Raw genomic sequence first — 16,224 nt, forward strand, 5'->3', positions numbered from 1 at the left:
CTGGTGGCTGTAATTCCTCCTGTAATTCTTCCCATCTTGGGTGCCTTGCTGCAGTGGTTTGTAGCCAAACAAACAAACAAACAAAAGATCTGATTTCTGCTTTCTGGCTGACGGGTGGGACCGAGATCCTTATCACCCAGGTGGGCACAGACCAGCCACCCTCAGGGGCTGGCACAGGCAGCAGCTTGGTGAAGTCGCGGGAAGGGGTGAGCTGCTTTGTCAGCTCCCCTGGCCGGCACCACGTATGGGTGTGTGACAGCAATGGCCAGCAATTTTAGTCCCTATTTTAAACCTGGCCTAGCAGCCTGTCTTTCTGTGTGACTTGGTTTTGACTGTGGCTGCAGCCCCAACCTTTACATCTTTACAACCCTGTGTTCAACAGACACCTTATTCTCCCCTGCAGTAAATGAGGTTGCTTCTTAATTATTTGTATGGCTTGGAGGTGGTAGGAGCATAGAAAAAGCTTGTCAGGCTTTGGATGTTAGAAAGATGTAAGCTGTGATTACATGAACAAGGAGAAGAAATTGTAAACATCTCACAAAGTTATAATCGCCATGGCGTGCCTTTAGTTTTCTGGCAACTCAAACCATATAGATGGTTGCTTGTGTCCATCCTGTATTTTAGGAGGATTCCTGTCCCTGCTTATTTCCTCTCTGTAAATGAGCATCAAACTCTGCTGCACAGAGTCTCTTAGTTTGCTCTAACATCACTAATTTGCTTTGTTTATGTTTTCCATGTGTTGTAGAAAATAACCACCACACACAAAAATGTTACACTTCTCTTTAAAATATGTTGCCATTACTATTTTTTTAATTTCATGTGTAAAATTAAAATGGGCAGAAGTAATATGAGCAAAAAAATTAGGCTCTTTTAGAGGTTTCTCATTTGGCACAGATATGAGCTGTGGCTCGGAGATATCCTTTGTGTGAGTGCCACGAGCAAATACTGTGGTTATTTTCAGAGAACATATTTCCTGTCAATCTTTGATAAGGCTCTATTCTAACAGGATTTGATGTAATGTTATTTTTTGCTGCACATACTAATATGCATCCTACTAACACTATCACAGCTCAATAGGATCTTGGTATTGAGAGTCTCACTTAATTCTGTTGAAGATGAGAGAAGAATCCTTCACTGATATAAACATGCATCGCATTTAGCTCCAAGTCACCAGGTGGGATAGACTAATAGTAGTATGTGTACAAGAAAAATAAGAATATGAGTTCTGGTGTATTAATTTATGAGTATATAAGTAAGGAATTAGGCAGTTTTTATTTTGCATAGAGCGGCTACATGAAGTAAGTCTGTATCTGGAGACGAAGGGTCTGGATCCTGCAACGCTGGTGTAAATAACTGTAATTAGTGGTTTTGTGCAGAACGGTCCTCAGTTCGTACATGAAGCAGGAGAGACGCAGGCCTTTTGATCCATTAGTGCGCAGCTGGTCAGCTTGCTCCTCCACTGACACCAGTTTGGGGTGGAGAAGCACTCCAAAAGCTGCAGCTTGCACTCGGCAAGTTGCAGCCTGTTGCTGTGGGCTGAAAATAGCCAGTTTTCCGTCTGCTGGGTGTCCGTTACTGCCTCGCCATCCTGCCTCACTTGCATCGTTCAGCATGTGGAGGAGAAGGAAAGGGAGAGGTTTGGGATGAAGGCTGTTCCCTGCTCCAGCCCACCTGGGCAGGAGGGAGAATAGGGACCCTTTATTCCCCGGCTGATGCTCATAGATGATGTGCAGCAATGCTAGCGTACTCTGGGATAGGTTTGTACTGGCCGATGCATCGCGATGTAGAAATACCCACCCAGTAAAAGCCCACGTGGGACAGACCAGTGTTGCTTTCTGTGCAAACCCAGCTGGGAGGACAGTGAGCTGGTAGGATGTTACTGATTTTGGTTCCCACCCTGACCTTCTAAAGCTCATTGTGTGTGCTTGGACACTGCTTTCTGCCTGCCAGAGCGAGACATTTGAAAAAGAAAAAAAACCTTCCGAGTTTTTACTCCTTTTACACTAGTTTCTTTTCTGAGGCTATTTTTCAGGTCCTGCTGCATACCTGCTACAGTAAGGGTTTGAATGTGCTGATTATTTTAGCATCCTTTGTCTTGCTAAGTAGAGAGCTCGTAAGATGGCTGTGCTGAGGAAGGGCAAGTGCTTCAGCGTAATGTGGACACTTACAGCTTGGTTTGGGTAATCATTTCCTTTGAATCGCTTACTGAGGAAGGGTTCTTGAAAAAACAGTGCAACTGCTTGTATAAACCTCTGCTTCAAGAGCTAATGAAAATTTAAATCCTTACAGTGATGGTGCATGCCATTTCCATTAAAATTATTGCCAGTAGCTCTGCAATCTGGGGATCTTGGCAGGGACACCAAGTGTTGCATTCCAACACTTGGTGTCCCTGCTTGAGAGTGTTGGGCTGCCCCATGCTAAGAAGTCCTCAGTTCTTCGCCTAAGAAGCATCAGCGCTGGCATTTCTCCACTGCGGAGCCTGGACATAAAATGAGACAGTCAGGAGGTACAGCAAGGGAAGGGAGTTGAAAACAAAGTCTGGAGATGGAAGATAGAAAGAAAGGATGGGAGAAATCGCATTCATTAATTGGGGTGATGTTGGATTGCTCTTCTTCACTTGTCTCTTGGTTACAGGAGAGTGCAAAAGCTCTGAGCCGAGCTCTTGGTTGCTATTTAACAAGCATATCTGTATGCACATATGTGTTACCTTGGGCAAGCTTATGGAACTATTAGTAAAAGCTTTTAAGTTGTCAGGTCAAATCTGCCCAAGCTAGCAGTGAGCAAAGTTGCTGGGGCATGTGGCCTGGCTTCGTAGCCAGTCATTGCCTCTCCGTGAGCATCTTTGTCAAAGAAATGGAGACCATCCGAGTTTCTGCTTGGTGTCTTTCCATGCATCTCTCATTCTGACCTTGTGTTTGTGACCTTCCCCATGGCTTTGCTCCTGAGCTATGTAAGTACCTGAGATGCAGATGCTGTGGGCTCTGCTGCCTTGCGAGGAGGGAGGGCTCGCTCCTCCCGTGGGCTCTGGGCACTGTCCTGGATCCGAGAGGGAGAGCTCTGCTCTGAGCACGTGGGGGAAGGAAAGCGTTTGCAGCAGCACACGGGAAAGAAGATTGATCTTCTGGGGGATTTGAATACCCAAGTCCATTAGAGTTCCTGGGAAGTATCAGCTCAGATTCATGCTGGCATATTTTGGAAATGTTTTAAAATTAAGTACCAAAAATCAATGCATTGCAAGACTCCCAGCATGTAATTCTGAACCCATTAGGAGATTTGTGCTAGTTTTGAAAATAATCTTTCTATTTTAAATATTACTTCGAATGTATTTTGAACTTGTATATCTGGCAGAATGAGAACAATTAAATCAAAGGAGAGATTACATTGTGTTACTTTAATTGTGATGGATTGAATCATTTGCTGAAGGAAAATATCTACAAAGCATATCTAAGTGCAGAAGCAAAAATGAAAATTGGTCTCAGCTGTTCCACTCCCTATGATAAATGTATATTTATGTAATGCATTCTTTCTCATATCTTGATAACACTATGGGCCCACAGTGCATGAATTAATACCACTGAGAACAGCAGTGAGATTATCTCTGAGCCTGTGTAAGCATGAGGAATCTACCTTTACTCTCAGGTCCCGTATGTATTCATTTAGACTTTTATGATTTTAAAGCTGCATAAGGGAGAGGAGAAACAACCCTGGCTGGACGCATTGCTCCAATGTCTAGTGTAATTCAGGGTCCAAAAAACTATCACATGGCTATTGCTAGTGCTTGCTTCCACCATCAGTGCCACGGGCCAGAAACTGGAGGTTGGGGCACATGGGATTTTGTGACAGCCCTAAATTAGGCAGTGGATTTCTCTTCAAGAGAGAAATTCTTAGGAAGCAGCTTTAGGTGGCTTTCCAGCTGCTGCACTGGAGCAAAACTTCTCTTGGGAGCGAAGTTTTTGTCTAAGAGCTGCCTGTGCAGGCAGTTTGGAGAGGAAAAACAAACCTGGCTTTGAGACTGGAAATAATTCGCTGATCACTATGAGACTGGCTCATCGTGGAGGACTGGGAAGATGATCCAGGAGCCCCAAATCTTGAGTGGGGACAAACCCATATAGTCATATTCTGTCCTGGTCCCACTGACCTGTTCTAATCACTGCAGGACTGGATGAAAAGCAGTGCAATGGAAAGGCTGGGTTTGCAGATATAGCATGAAATGTCTTGCTGAAGAATAGTTTATATGGATCTGTGTGATGTATAGACGGTGCTTTAATCCATGCTTCTCCTATCACCAGCAGTTAATTATAATCGTCAACTGCAGGTTCAGTAACAGTGTCCTGCACAACTGCACTAATTGTAAATGATGGCATTTCACTAGAGGAAAAATCACTCTGTTTGCAGGAACACTGTGAAGCTCCAGTTGTTGGTGTAAGTGACTATCCCATGGTGTTCTGTAATGAGAGCGTGGAGGGCTGTAACAACTCGTGTGACAGCTCTGCCGTTAATTCAGAGTCCTCTGCCTTCCTGGGGCATTAATGCTGCATCTTGGAAGCTGTAAGATGTTAAAGGAATAGAATCTAAAACCTGCCATAAACTCTGTCTCTGAGTGAAGCAAGACTAAGGTTGCTTTGGTGAGAATGAAGTAAAAGCGTCAGCTCCCCTTCTCCTCTCCCTCCAGCTGCTGGGAACAGAAGTATTCACAGTCTAAATGTATTTCCTTGATTGTGGAAAATGTCTCTCTCCCGTATGAGTTAGGGACATTGTAATTCCCCTGGGAGCCTGTGAAAGCCTTTGCTGTCGTGTGGGCAGGGCTTTTGCTGGCCCACTGTCCAGCTGGGACTTTCCCATCAGTCTTCAGAGTCCAAAGTCACATCTAGCAGCGTGTCGGGACCCACGTTTCAGTGGAGAGGTGCCAGCGAGGCGTTGCAGGGCAGGGAGGGTGAGCCGGGCTGTGCTGTGTGAAGGAGAAGCCATGGAGCATGCAGAATGCCACCTCCCGGGGGTGAGAGCCCAACCAATCTCTCCTTGTCTGCAATTTCCACTTGGCAATACAACACACAGCTTGAGAGTCTCTCACTCCCCAACGTAGCTGCTTTGCACGCCACTGTGTTTAGCTGCACATGTGCATTTCTCACCTACTCTGACAAATGTTAACTTGCTGCCATCCAAGGGATTTTGGACTGGTGTTTGGGGATGTCAGGGAAACTCATGTTTGGGAGAAGGAAAATCCCCTGTTGTTTTCTCTTCAAGTTGTAGGCAGCAAAGCTCAACCAGCCTGTTCTCTTGGATATGGCTGCTAAAAAGGAGCACATGGGGAAAAAATACATCTTCTGTCACCAACTTATGTGGGGCCGGGGAGGTGAATATGTGCTAATCGTTTCTGGGAGCAAAGAAATTTTCCCCATCTAGTCTATTGCTCAGAAAGGTATTAAGTCACTGGTGAAACTTATATGACTTTCACCTTCAGAAAATCAGACGAGTGATAGACAAGTGACGATTCTATTAAAGCTGTCCTTTTTGGAATTTTAAACTAAATCTAGTTAGTGATCTATAGCACAGGTTCTCTCCCTGTAATTTTTGTGGCTTGACTTTACCTGGAAGTGTATTGTGTGAGTGCTGAGCACCCAGCACTCCTGCTCCCAGCAGTACAGTCAGCTGCAGGTTCTCAATACCTTGAGGGACTAGCAGGTATGGAAGGAAGCACAGCAAATGTAAAGGCTGTCTGATGCCACCATGCTTATTGTTAGCTCCCTTCAGGGTATATCATCTATCTCTAAGCTATTCCAATTCCTATTTCAGCCCCTAAGTTGCTGGCAGCTGCTCTGCTCTGTCATTAGAGCTTCTAACTTGAGCATGGGAGCAACGGTGCTACATGCTGCTGGAGGTGGTGAATGGCTTGTGTGAAGCTGAATGGCATTTTGTCCAGCAAATGGTGTTTTGTTGTGAAAGAATCATACATGCAAAGGTACAGCTACAGCTTTTACTTCTAATTAAAGCTGCATATGGAACCTATGGAGCTCTTGGGACCATGGAAACAAAGCTGCAATATAGGTTTTTAAATCCGTGTGCTGTGGTAATAAAGCCATTAGTATTTGAGGCTAGTCTTGGCTGTTAACTGTCCCTCTCTGATCCTTTCTTGGTTAATGAAAATAGCTGTTGGATAAAAACGCAAAGATTTTGAGTTGTGAAAATGTGTGTTTGCACTGCTAATCACTTGAAAAATCAATCTCCAGAACTTCATTTGTTAGGAGCTGCTGATTAGCGGCTCTCTATGCTTTTTCCTTTTTAATAAAACCCCTGAGTCGAACAACAGAAGGGCTATAATTAAGGAGCACTTTTTTTTCTTTCCCTGTGACATTCTGGCAAATGTTAGCCAGCAGGTAGCCTGGCATAAACAGGACAGAAATGCCTTTGCACTGTTTGTGTAAGCCCAGGCTTCACCTGTGCAGAAGGGAGATGGGGGCTTTGCTCCTCTCTGCACTAGGATTGACGAACACAGAGTCTGTTTGCGGTTGTGCTGGATTTGGCAGTGCTCTCTGTCCCTTGCTCAGCTTGTTCTGGTGGGGATGCTCTTCCTTTGCCAGTTAGCAGGCTGTACCTTGAGGGTGACAAAGGGAGCCACAGCAGACCCAGACTCTTAAGTTTCCCTGTGTGTCTTTCTCAATGGCCCCAAATTAGATGATGATGAAGACGACCCAAAGATCTTTTGACCTAGCAAAAGATAACTCAAAGGTTAATATTCTATGCTCCTGTATTTTACCCTGGAGAGTGATGGCTTGAATGGGAGAATAATTCTGGAGGCTCTGAGAGATGCATGGAAATCATAAAGATTCATGCTTCTCTTAAATGACTTCCCTGTTCAAAGGTATATAATACAATTTGACTAGCAAGGCCATAGGTAAAAAGGAGGCTCAGTGAACAAAGTTGAGGGCTTTGTTTTTTTTCTGACAGATACCTTCTGGTTTCTAAATGGCCACCTATCAGCCATCTGGCATTGAGAAGGTTTTTAGTATGAAAAATTAATTAGATACAATCTAAGCATAATACTGCCTTGATTTTCTGCAATGCAAAAAATAGTTTGTACCCATAACACACTAGCAGGAAATATGCCAATAAAATAACCACTCCTCTTAAACTTTGTGTTGATTTGGTTCTTTTTCAAACAAGTGAACAATTCTCCTAGCTAAAGGTATGCCTTGTGCAGATAGTTGCTGTGTTATCTAAGTTGCCCAACCCAGCCTGTACTTCAGGTGTAAACAATACAACCTGCTGCCATGGCCGAACACTAATGGCTAGTAATGGCAGATTGTGCCATAACAGTTTTATGATGTGGACAAATAATTATTAGAGACTGAAGCAACTCCATCTAACCTTGTGACCAAGTTGGAACTTTAACTCTGCTCTCCAGAGATTAAAAGACAAAATGTCAATACAATAGAAGAGTGACATTGGGAAAGAATTTGGTTATTTTTCTTCCTTCTTTTCAAAACTGAGCAAAGAAAAAATCTGATTGTTTCATAAATTCAGGCTTTGCATATTTACATGGAGGCCACCAGGAGAAAAATATGTGGAAATTGCAGATTTACTAGCAGAATGGCAAGCATGATGGTGGAACTCGGCAGACAGCTCAGGCAGTTCATGCACAAAGCTCAGCAGGTTTGGATTCTCTTAGGGTTTTGTCTAAATGCAGCTGTATGAATTCATTGATAATACAGTGTCTGAATGCTTTCACTATATTTTATAGTAGTGTCGGTGTAAAGTGTGGTAAATTGGCAAAGTGGGAGGTCTGAGTTGCTTGGGAAGAAGAGTTGACAGAGTGCTCATGCAGGAAGCGTTGCAGGTGCTCCCAGTAACGTGCAGAAGGGGATTGCTGGTCCTTCCAGGCTGCCCAAACAAGTATGTGCTGCTGGGAATCAAAGCAGAGTAAGTAGACCTGGCCAGGGATCTAGAGCGGAGTTTGTCCTGACCTTTCATTACACTTAAAATGAAGCAGTTGACCTGCAAATGTCTGTCTTTGTGACATCCAACAACTTCATGTTTTGGAAGTATTTGAGGAGCAAAATACTTGCCTAGGAAAAGCCTTATTGCATTGGAAGTACACTGATTTCCCTATGAAGGTTCAAGACTTAGTTTTTAACAAGGGTATCGCGGTACCTGTATCTTCTGATTGTTTTGGGAGTAATGTATTTTTGTTGTTTTTTTACTTTTCTTCTCAGGAGAATCGTAAGATGTTCAACTAGACATGGAAGTAGACTGTGTAATGAAGCACGACAAACCGCTTTAGTCTGACTCTGTGCTCTATAATATCAGATCAGTCAGCCACCTGGCTTGGGAAACTGGAATAATCTCAATTACCAAAGTGTATGTATCCCTTCGGGAACTGCAGTTAGCTGCTGAGCTTTCTGAACCTTCCCTTTCTGATGCAGAACATATCTGGATAGTGCCCTGCTTCACTCGCATGTCCTTCACTGCAGCTTGCTGACAAGTCCCGACACAAGACAGACACCAATCAATAGCATATTTTTAAATGTTAGTGAGATGGAATTTCGGGGAGCCTTCATGTTAATGTCATTTGGCACTTACATGGGGTAAACAGGAGACAAGGAAAAGCAGGCTTGAATTTGGCTCCAAGAGAACGATATGAAGGCAGGCTCTGCGTCTGTCTTACTGTCTGAGTTTGTTACTGAGTTCATTACGTCCCCTGCAGGAGGATGCTGTCGTGGTGGGTGCATCAGCGGGGGTATCGCTGTTCCTGGGACTACTTCCTTTTGTATGTTTGACAAATCCTTATTTCTGGAGTCCTTGGCATGCCAGAAGTATCGGCTATTACGCTGTGAAGTTCTTCATAAAGTACACTTGAAAGGTTGAGTGTCTTCTGTGCAAGTCGTTTCTAATCTGCCCAAACTATAAACTCCAGCTGAATTACCTCCATCAGAAGAGAGCTGGAGTGGAAATGCAGCGCTTTTTTTCGTTCTAGTTTCAAGTCACTCTTTACTAAGTCTAGCTCTTGGTGGTTGTTGTGTCCCAAAGTTGACAGCATTTGTTCTCATCCTTTCCAATAAGGTTAAAAACTACCATCCTGATAGAGCACGTGACATTGCAGCAACCTCTGTTTTGTGCCTTTCAGAAAGGCTGCCCTCAATATGAGATGACAGGCTTTGGTTGTGTTGGGTAGGCTCAGTAAGGAATTAGTGACTTGGCCCAAACTAGCCTCAGAGACTTTCTGAACTGTCAGTTGTGGCCAAGAAGGAGCTGCAGGCTTTTCTAGCAGATGTTACTGCATCTGAGCTGAAGAAAGGTTGGTAATTCCAGAAAGACTCTTTCTCATCCAGCAGTGTCAGATACTGCTTCTTCCTGCTATCTTGCCTTGTTTTTCTGTAGGCTGTTTCAGAGTTTCCACCCTACTTCGCCTTTTACTGAAAAGGGGAGCAAATCATGTGCTAATGCCTGGCCAGTTTGCATCACTACACAGCAGGAAGATTTGCTTTGTAAGGACTAATGGGCAAAAAAGTAAATAAATCCAAGGAGGGCTGTCCAAAGGACGTGAATTTATGCCTTGCACAAGTTCCAGATCTTGTGAGATTGCTTCCGCAGACCATGTGAATATAGAGTAGTTTCTTTACGTTGCTTTTCAGTCTGAAGAACCAAGACTTGTCTGGGATTATAGCCCTTTGGGGTCTTGGTGGTTTGGTTTTTTTTTTTTTTTTTTTATGCTAATTCCCTCCTTTCCCCACTCTTTTGCTGCTTGTCAGCATCCAAGTGTGCAAGTAGATCTGTGAAGATCAGAGGCAGTAGCTGAAAATTGATTTTGGAAATCTCACTCCTCTTCCTGGAACACATTAGCTGCAGCTGTGGTGTTCTCAAGTATTAGAAAGTGTGTGCTGCTTCAAGGATTTCAGAATATCCTCACTGATTTTTTTTTTTGAGGGAAGCTAGGCTCACCTAGATTTTCTTATGTTTATGACAATTACCTCTTTTTGCCTGTTTCATAGTCCTTGTAAATGAGGCCATGTTTGTGCAAGAGACACTTGCTGGATATGTAAGCTCAAGTATTCAGATAACCAAATTACGAAAACTTCAAGGGTAAGAAGGAAATTATCTTTTTTTCTTTGAACTATTTTTTGCTGTAAAATATTAAGCTTATGTTTAGCTAGAGACTGCAAGGATGTTGGTCCAAACTGGAGACTTCCAGCTGATGTAGCTGTGCCAACCAAGCCCCTGTGGTTTAGGCACAACCAGGCTAAGAGAATGTGCATGTGAATTTTGCTGAACCTGTTTGTGGAAGTGGTGAAGTGATATTGGGAGGGAAGCTTCCTTGGCTGATGTGTGCCTCACCTCTGCAGAGGTAAAGGAGAAAAATTTCTTTCAAGGAGTTCCTGTACAACAGCTGTGCTGCAAGTCCAGGTTCTCCTGAGTGTCTCAGGTGTGCTTTGGAAAGCATAATACTGCCAAAATTTCCAGGAAGGAAAATGAAGAGTCTGGTATTTGGTAGCCCAGTGTTCAGGGATTATGCTAGTAAAAATCCCATGGCTTGCTTAATGGTGCCAAAGTCTAACCTTTGACTTTCATTGCTTTGTAGTTGTTATTTTTTAATTAAAAAATGACCTAAGTGAATGGAAACAACTTGTTTGATGTAGACACTACAGCTGCTAAAAGTCCCAAAGTTGGGGTTTTTTGTTGGTTTTGTTTGTTTGTTTTTCCAAAAATCAAAACTTTGATTTGCATTGTCCTGATTTGTAAACCTGAATTACGGGTTGTTAAATCCAGGTGCTGGGCAGTTGCATCATGTACGTGTTCTTGCTAAATACTGTGAGAAACATCATCTTTGCTCTTTCCCAGTAAGTAATGGAGTGGTAGAGAGAAGGAAGGAGAGGGAAACTGAAAATCCAGGTAGAGCAAGCTGAGCACTGGAGGACTCTCTGTCCTGGTGTAGCTAAAAATGGGTGATAAGTTTTGAGGCAGGAGTAATCCATTTCCTATTTTTTTTTTTTGGAAACTCAGCCTGGGTGAAACCTTCCTCTCTCCATAACCATCCCAGATAATGACACATTTCCTACCTTTGATCCTACATGCCAAGTTGTTCATTTATGATGTTCTCAGTGCACTGAAGTTTAAGTGCTATGCAAGCCAGATTTCTGTCTTTGCTACAGCTGTGGGGATTTAAGATGGTTAGTCGCTGTGCAAAGGAGATATCCTTTGTACTCTGCCACCCCCCATGAATACTGAAGCCTTTCAAGGCTTTTTGATTAGGACTGCAAAGTGTTCATTTTTGCAGGAGGATGGCTGCTGAGATGTTAAAGCTAGTTAGTAGATTAATCTAAATGATGAACAGCAGAGTAAAAAGGATGGGTTTTATACAGCCCTAATCATTTGCTTTGAAAAGAGTGTTTGGTCTACCAAAAAATCCTTAGAGGTCTATTAACTAGAAAGCCAGCAATTTATGTGGAAATTAATGCTTTTAGGTAAACTGTTGTTTTATTTTTAGTGTTACCTAAAGCTGACATTGGGATGTAGGCAACTTTGGATAAGAAAGAGTCATCAGTACCTGGTTTTCCACCAGACTTCGACTGGAAGCTGTGCCCAGAGGGGTGAGCGCAGGGTGGTGGGCACAGGACTGGCCAGTCCTTGGGATGTCTGTTTGTGCTGCAGAAGTGGTACCTTGCGCTGATGGTGGATGTCGGGTAAATGGTGGACGGAGGTTTTCAAGAAGTGCTTAGAGTATACATTTGCTTTCTTTCCAGCTAGATAAATAATGCCAGAGTCAAAGCACGTTCAAATCCAGTTACATGGGTTTCCAAGAAGAGCAGGAGAGAAAGCAATGTAGGTAAAAGTAGGTCAAAGGAATCGGGTAAGGAAGAGCAAAGTGTGTGAACCTGTATTATGAAGGGACTAACAGGGATCATCTGAAGGGAGCATGGCACAACGCTGGTTCGACTACCAGCAAAAAGGGTCTATGGTGTGGTCAGCAGACATCTTGGCGGGATCAAAGCCTTATTTTTAAATCTGTCAGTTCCAATTCCAGTGTTTGAAGCTAGAAATAGCACAGGCGTAGCAGGAGCACCATATGGTGAGCATGGTCCTCTCCAAGACGGGGCTGGAAATGGGGGCCAGGCTGCGTGCTCTGTTCAGGTGATCTCATTTCAATGCTGAGCATTCAGTTTGTCACCACACCAAGGCTTCAGCTTTTAGAGTAATCACGGCACTAATCTGATTGTGTTAAAGGTGGCATGCGGGTAATACCTGCCTCGGGGACCAGTTCAATTGCTCTAAAGGTAAAACAAATGAAGTCAGTATAAAAGGTTGACACATATTCCTGAAGATCAGATTTGACAAGCGTTCTCCAAACATGTTTAATATAAAATGTCGAAGGCAGTAATTTGCAGGATTTCTGGATTCTGGTCATCTAAGGCAGTTCTGCTGGTCTCTTTCTGTATCTCTACCATGTACTGAAACATTAACTTCCAAACTCATCAGGATCCCACAGATGAAGTGAGCAGGAAACTCATTTCTATTGATTTCAGCCCTGGTTGGGTCTGTTGGGTCAAAAAAATAAAACAAAATATTACTTTTTGCCTTGCACATCTGCCCAGACATATCAGGCTCCTGTCTGCTTCATCAGCGGCTCCACATCGTGTCTGCTCACCGCTGCCTCCCCGACAGCTGCCTTTGTGCTGGCGGCTGGAGTGGCCTCCACGGGGGGATTTTGATTTTTCTGAGACAATTCAGCTCCCAGTTTGTCAGCAACATGAACTGGGACAGAGAAAAAAAAATACTCCAGGGTGGGGAGATACTGAACCGGAGCCGGCACCAAGCTTTCCATGGAGATCAGCAGTGGTTAAGCAACATGCCATGGCAGAAATGCAGGCACTGCTGGCTGCACACACCCTCACGGCTCCTCCATGGCCAGCTCTCCCAGAAGCAGTCTTCTGTTGAAGTTTTAATTAGGTAAATTTATGATTATACTTCAGAAAAAGCATTATGTCTTACTGAGCACGGGGGGGGGTTAGACTAGATGATCTCAAGAGGTCCCTTCCCATCCTCAATGATTCAGTCATTCTGTATGTTTTTAAAGATTCTTAATTATTAAACTAGCAGTTGCTTTTTTTGAGCTTTTCCAAGAATACAAGAAACAGCTATTATTTCTTAGCAACAGATGTACTGTAACTCCTGATTATATTAATTTGACTGTTCATAATTTTTCTTCATTCATAATTTGTTTTTGTTTATAACTTGCTGTTGCTGTTCTCAAATGCTTTTTGTACAGCTGCTGCAGATCCCCTCCATGCAAAAACATACTGAAGTATTTTAACACTAACCCCACACAGCCTTTTAACATAACTTTAGTGCTCCTAGAATCAGTACACTGTATATTTTCCTTTTGGAAAGAGGCAAGGAGTCAAAGCTGCATAAGCAAAAGCTAATCAACTCTGTAAACTGATTAGTCAGCAAAGTAAATGATACTAACAGAAAAAAAAAAGTTACTTTTCCCTTGAAATATTTCATTTGTTCTGTATTTCAGTGAATAAAGATGTGAGGTTTAACAGGATACTCGGGCTTACGTGATTGTTGAGGTTTTCTTGCATAATGCCCTCAGTGTCTCTGTGCCTGGTCTGTTTGCATGATGGGGAAGGGAAGAAAGAAACTTTTTGTTATCGTTCTCGTTCATCAAAGGCTTCCAGCATGCTTTTTTTTTTTTTTTTTTTAGATTTAGTGTCAGAGCTTGGGTTTCTTGGAACATCAAGCAGTAATTATCTCCTCGTGTTTGATGACCTTTCAGTCAACTCAGATTTTGCTTTTGGATTCAATACTAATTCTGTGGCCAATTTTTGAAGGACTCTCAACTTCATCTTTAATTAGAAGCCAGCAAGCTTGCGTTCCTAGTCAGTCACAGGACTTCAGTTACTTCAGCTGACAATTCAGTGTAGTATGTTGATGGTTTTGTATGCATGCCTAACCACAGGCAAAGTTTTAGCTGGTTTTAGTTAATAAAGAGCACTTCAAAATATGGTTATACCCCCATATGCCTTAGGTTTTGGGTTTTCTGCCCAAGAAGTGTGGGGTCTGACCCTGGTTGGCAGGAGGTTCTGCAGTGCTCAAAGGTTGTGGATGCCCCTGGAGAATGTGCTCTCCTAGGATCACATTTACGGTCACTAACCCGGACGGCGGCATTCAGAATTGCTGGAGTGTGACATTTTCCACAGTTCCTCCCCGCTCCGGCCCGAAACAAAGAGCTGGAGACAGACGGTGCCTGTGGGAATAGCCCCGTCGAGAGCCAATTTCAGGAGAAAGCATAGGCTGTTTTAGATATTTGGTGTTGATTGAAATGAATGATACAAGTCCCAAGGAGGAGATCTTCAGGTCTGATTTCTAACCAGCGCAGGAGTGCACGGTGCGTTTGGTGTAAGTGAGAACTTGACCTGCTCACAAGGTCAGAAAGGTCTGTGAATAAAAAGCTGGAAGCAATAAGGCACTTTAAGCCATCTGAAATGCAAAAATGTAAATGTATGCTGGATAGAATATCATGCCATGCTGACGGCCTTGCTAGGTTGACTGATAAAGCTATTCTTTACAAATAGTGGAATATTAGGCCTCAATACCTTAAAAGAGATTATTTGCTGACTAATTATCCTCCCAAAGGTTTATCCTGTGGGTGTGGTGAGGTCCCTCTGACCTTTACTTTGGAGTTCCTCAAAAGGGAATGAACTTAGAACCACTCAGTGAGGATGTAAAGTGCCCAGCCTGCGGCAAAGCCACAGGTCAGCTGTATTCTCAGAGCAGCCCATGGTCTTGGGCTTTTTTGTGCTCTTTGCTGTAAGACCTAAGTCTTACATGAGAAGGCTTGGGGTCCCTTGCTAATATCTTAGGCACCTGATGACCTTGTGTTCCTGTAAGGAGAGCCCGTATTTCTTACCTATCCAGGCACGGCTGCAGCGTGTATGTGGATTTCCCTCCTGTGCAAGTTAAATATGAAATGGTTCTTGTGCCTTTTTATCTTTGTAAAAATGTCCCATGAAGTTATGATGCTCAAATAGAATTTTTTCTCTGAAAGGCCAGATAGTTGACACAGTCTATTGAGTTAAACACATATGTATATTTTCATGCTGTTACAATCTACTCTAAGGCTTGTAAATGATCTCCATTTTCCTGCAGAATCTTCCTGAGTCTCTTCCAGGGTCTGAGCTCCTGTGAGTGTTCGTCTCGGCTCTGTTCTACTCCGTGAAGCTCTGCTCCTCCCCTGCCACTTCAGAGTCAAGCCCCCTCCCTGAAATCTGGGCTGTTTGGCATTCATTTCTGCAGCCGAAGAGAGCTCCTTTAGCAGTGGAATCTGTCCAAGAGGCAATGGGAATGTGTAAGGACTGCGAGGCAGTAGTTGCTGTTAAGTTCCTGCAGAGTTACTTAAAAGGGGAGGGGATGGCAGCTAGATAATTTTGTTGAGGAGAATGGGACAGTTGGCTCTGGAGGGACAAAAGAGAGTACGAGGACTGTTCTGGGATCTTCTTCCTTGTTTCAATCCACACAGATTTACTTGAATTTTATTCTTGCCTAGATTTACTTCTCAAGTGTAAAAAAACAGGGGTTGCATTTACTTGAAAAACAAACAAAACACAAACAGAACCCCACCTAAACCCCAACAATCTAATGTGGATTAAATGGCTTCCATTGGCCAAGTACTTGAGGAAATATGGGAATATGATCCGACTAACAGTCATGGGGTGGTTTGTAGTAGTGGTAGTGATGGCAAATCCTGAGATGACTTCCAGGTAGAAATTAAAGCATGGGATCATCTGACACAACTATACCGTCCAAATGGTTTTAGTCCCAACAGCAGTAATTTTGTTGCTTGTTAATAGATAAATCTCTTGGCATGTATTGAGGATGAGAGAGAGAGATTTGAATGTGCCGGGGAAAAGTAACCACAGCCTGGGAGATTGTGGAGGTGGAGGCTGTACAGCAGTTACTACAGAATTATGTGCCAGGGAAATCTGTGCCTCTCCCAGCCACCTCTGAGACTGCGGTTCTAGCTTCATGGAAGTAAGCGCTGCAGAAGTCTCCAACCTAAAAATGGAGCTGGCAAGGGGGTATAAGTGATTCTTTTTAGAGAGACCTGAAACTTTGAGAGCTGCTTCTGATTCTAGTAGCCATTCTTGGTTGGAAGAACTAATTCATGTAGCTGTTATAGCCCTATCATCTACATGAATTAACAAGTTTTCCTCACTAGGTATGAGGGTG

The 16,224-nt window shown here is 43.3% G+C and overlaps 1 long non-coding RNA gene across 1 annotated transcript in view; it reads left to right on the plus strand.

The window, feature by feature from the left end:
* LOC138682414 (uncharacterized) overlaps positions 1-16,224 on the plus strand; it is a 31,624-nt gene that overhangs the window by 10,208 nt on the left and 5,192 nt on the right. The window contains exon 4 of the long non-coding RNA XR_011322517.1: positions 15,145-15,343. This is a non-coding gene — a long non-coding RNA (uncharacterized lncRNA). The remainder of the gene's footprint in view (positions 1-15,144; positions 15,344-16,224) is intronic.

This window comes from Haliaeetus albicilla, chromosome 27 (genome assembly GCF_947461875.1).
Source record: "Haliaeetus albicilla chromosome 27, bHalAlb1.1, whole genome shotgun sequence".
In the NCBI taxonomy this organism is placed as follows: Eukaryota; Metazoa; Chordata; class Aves; order Accipitriformes; family Accipitridae; genus Haliaeetus; species Haliaeetus albicilla.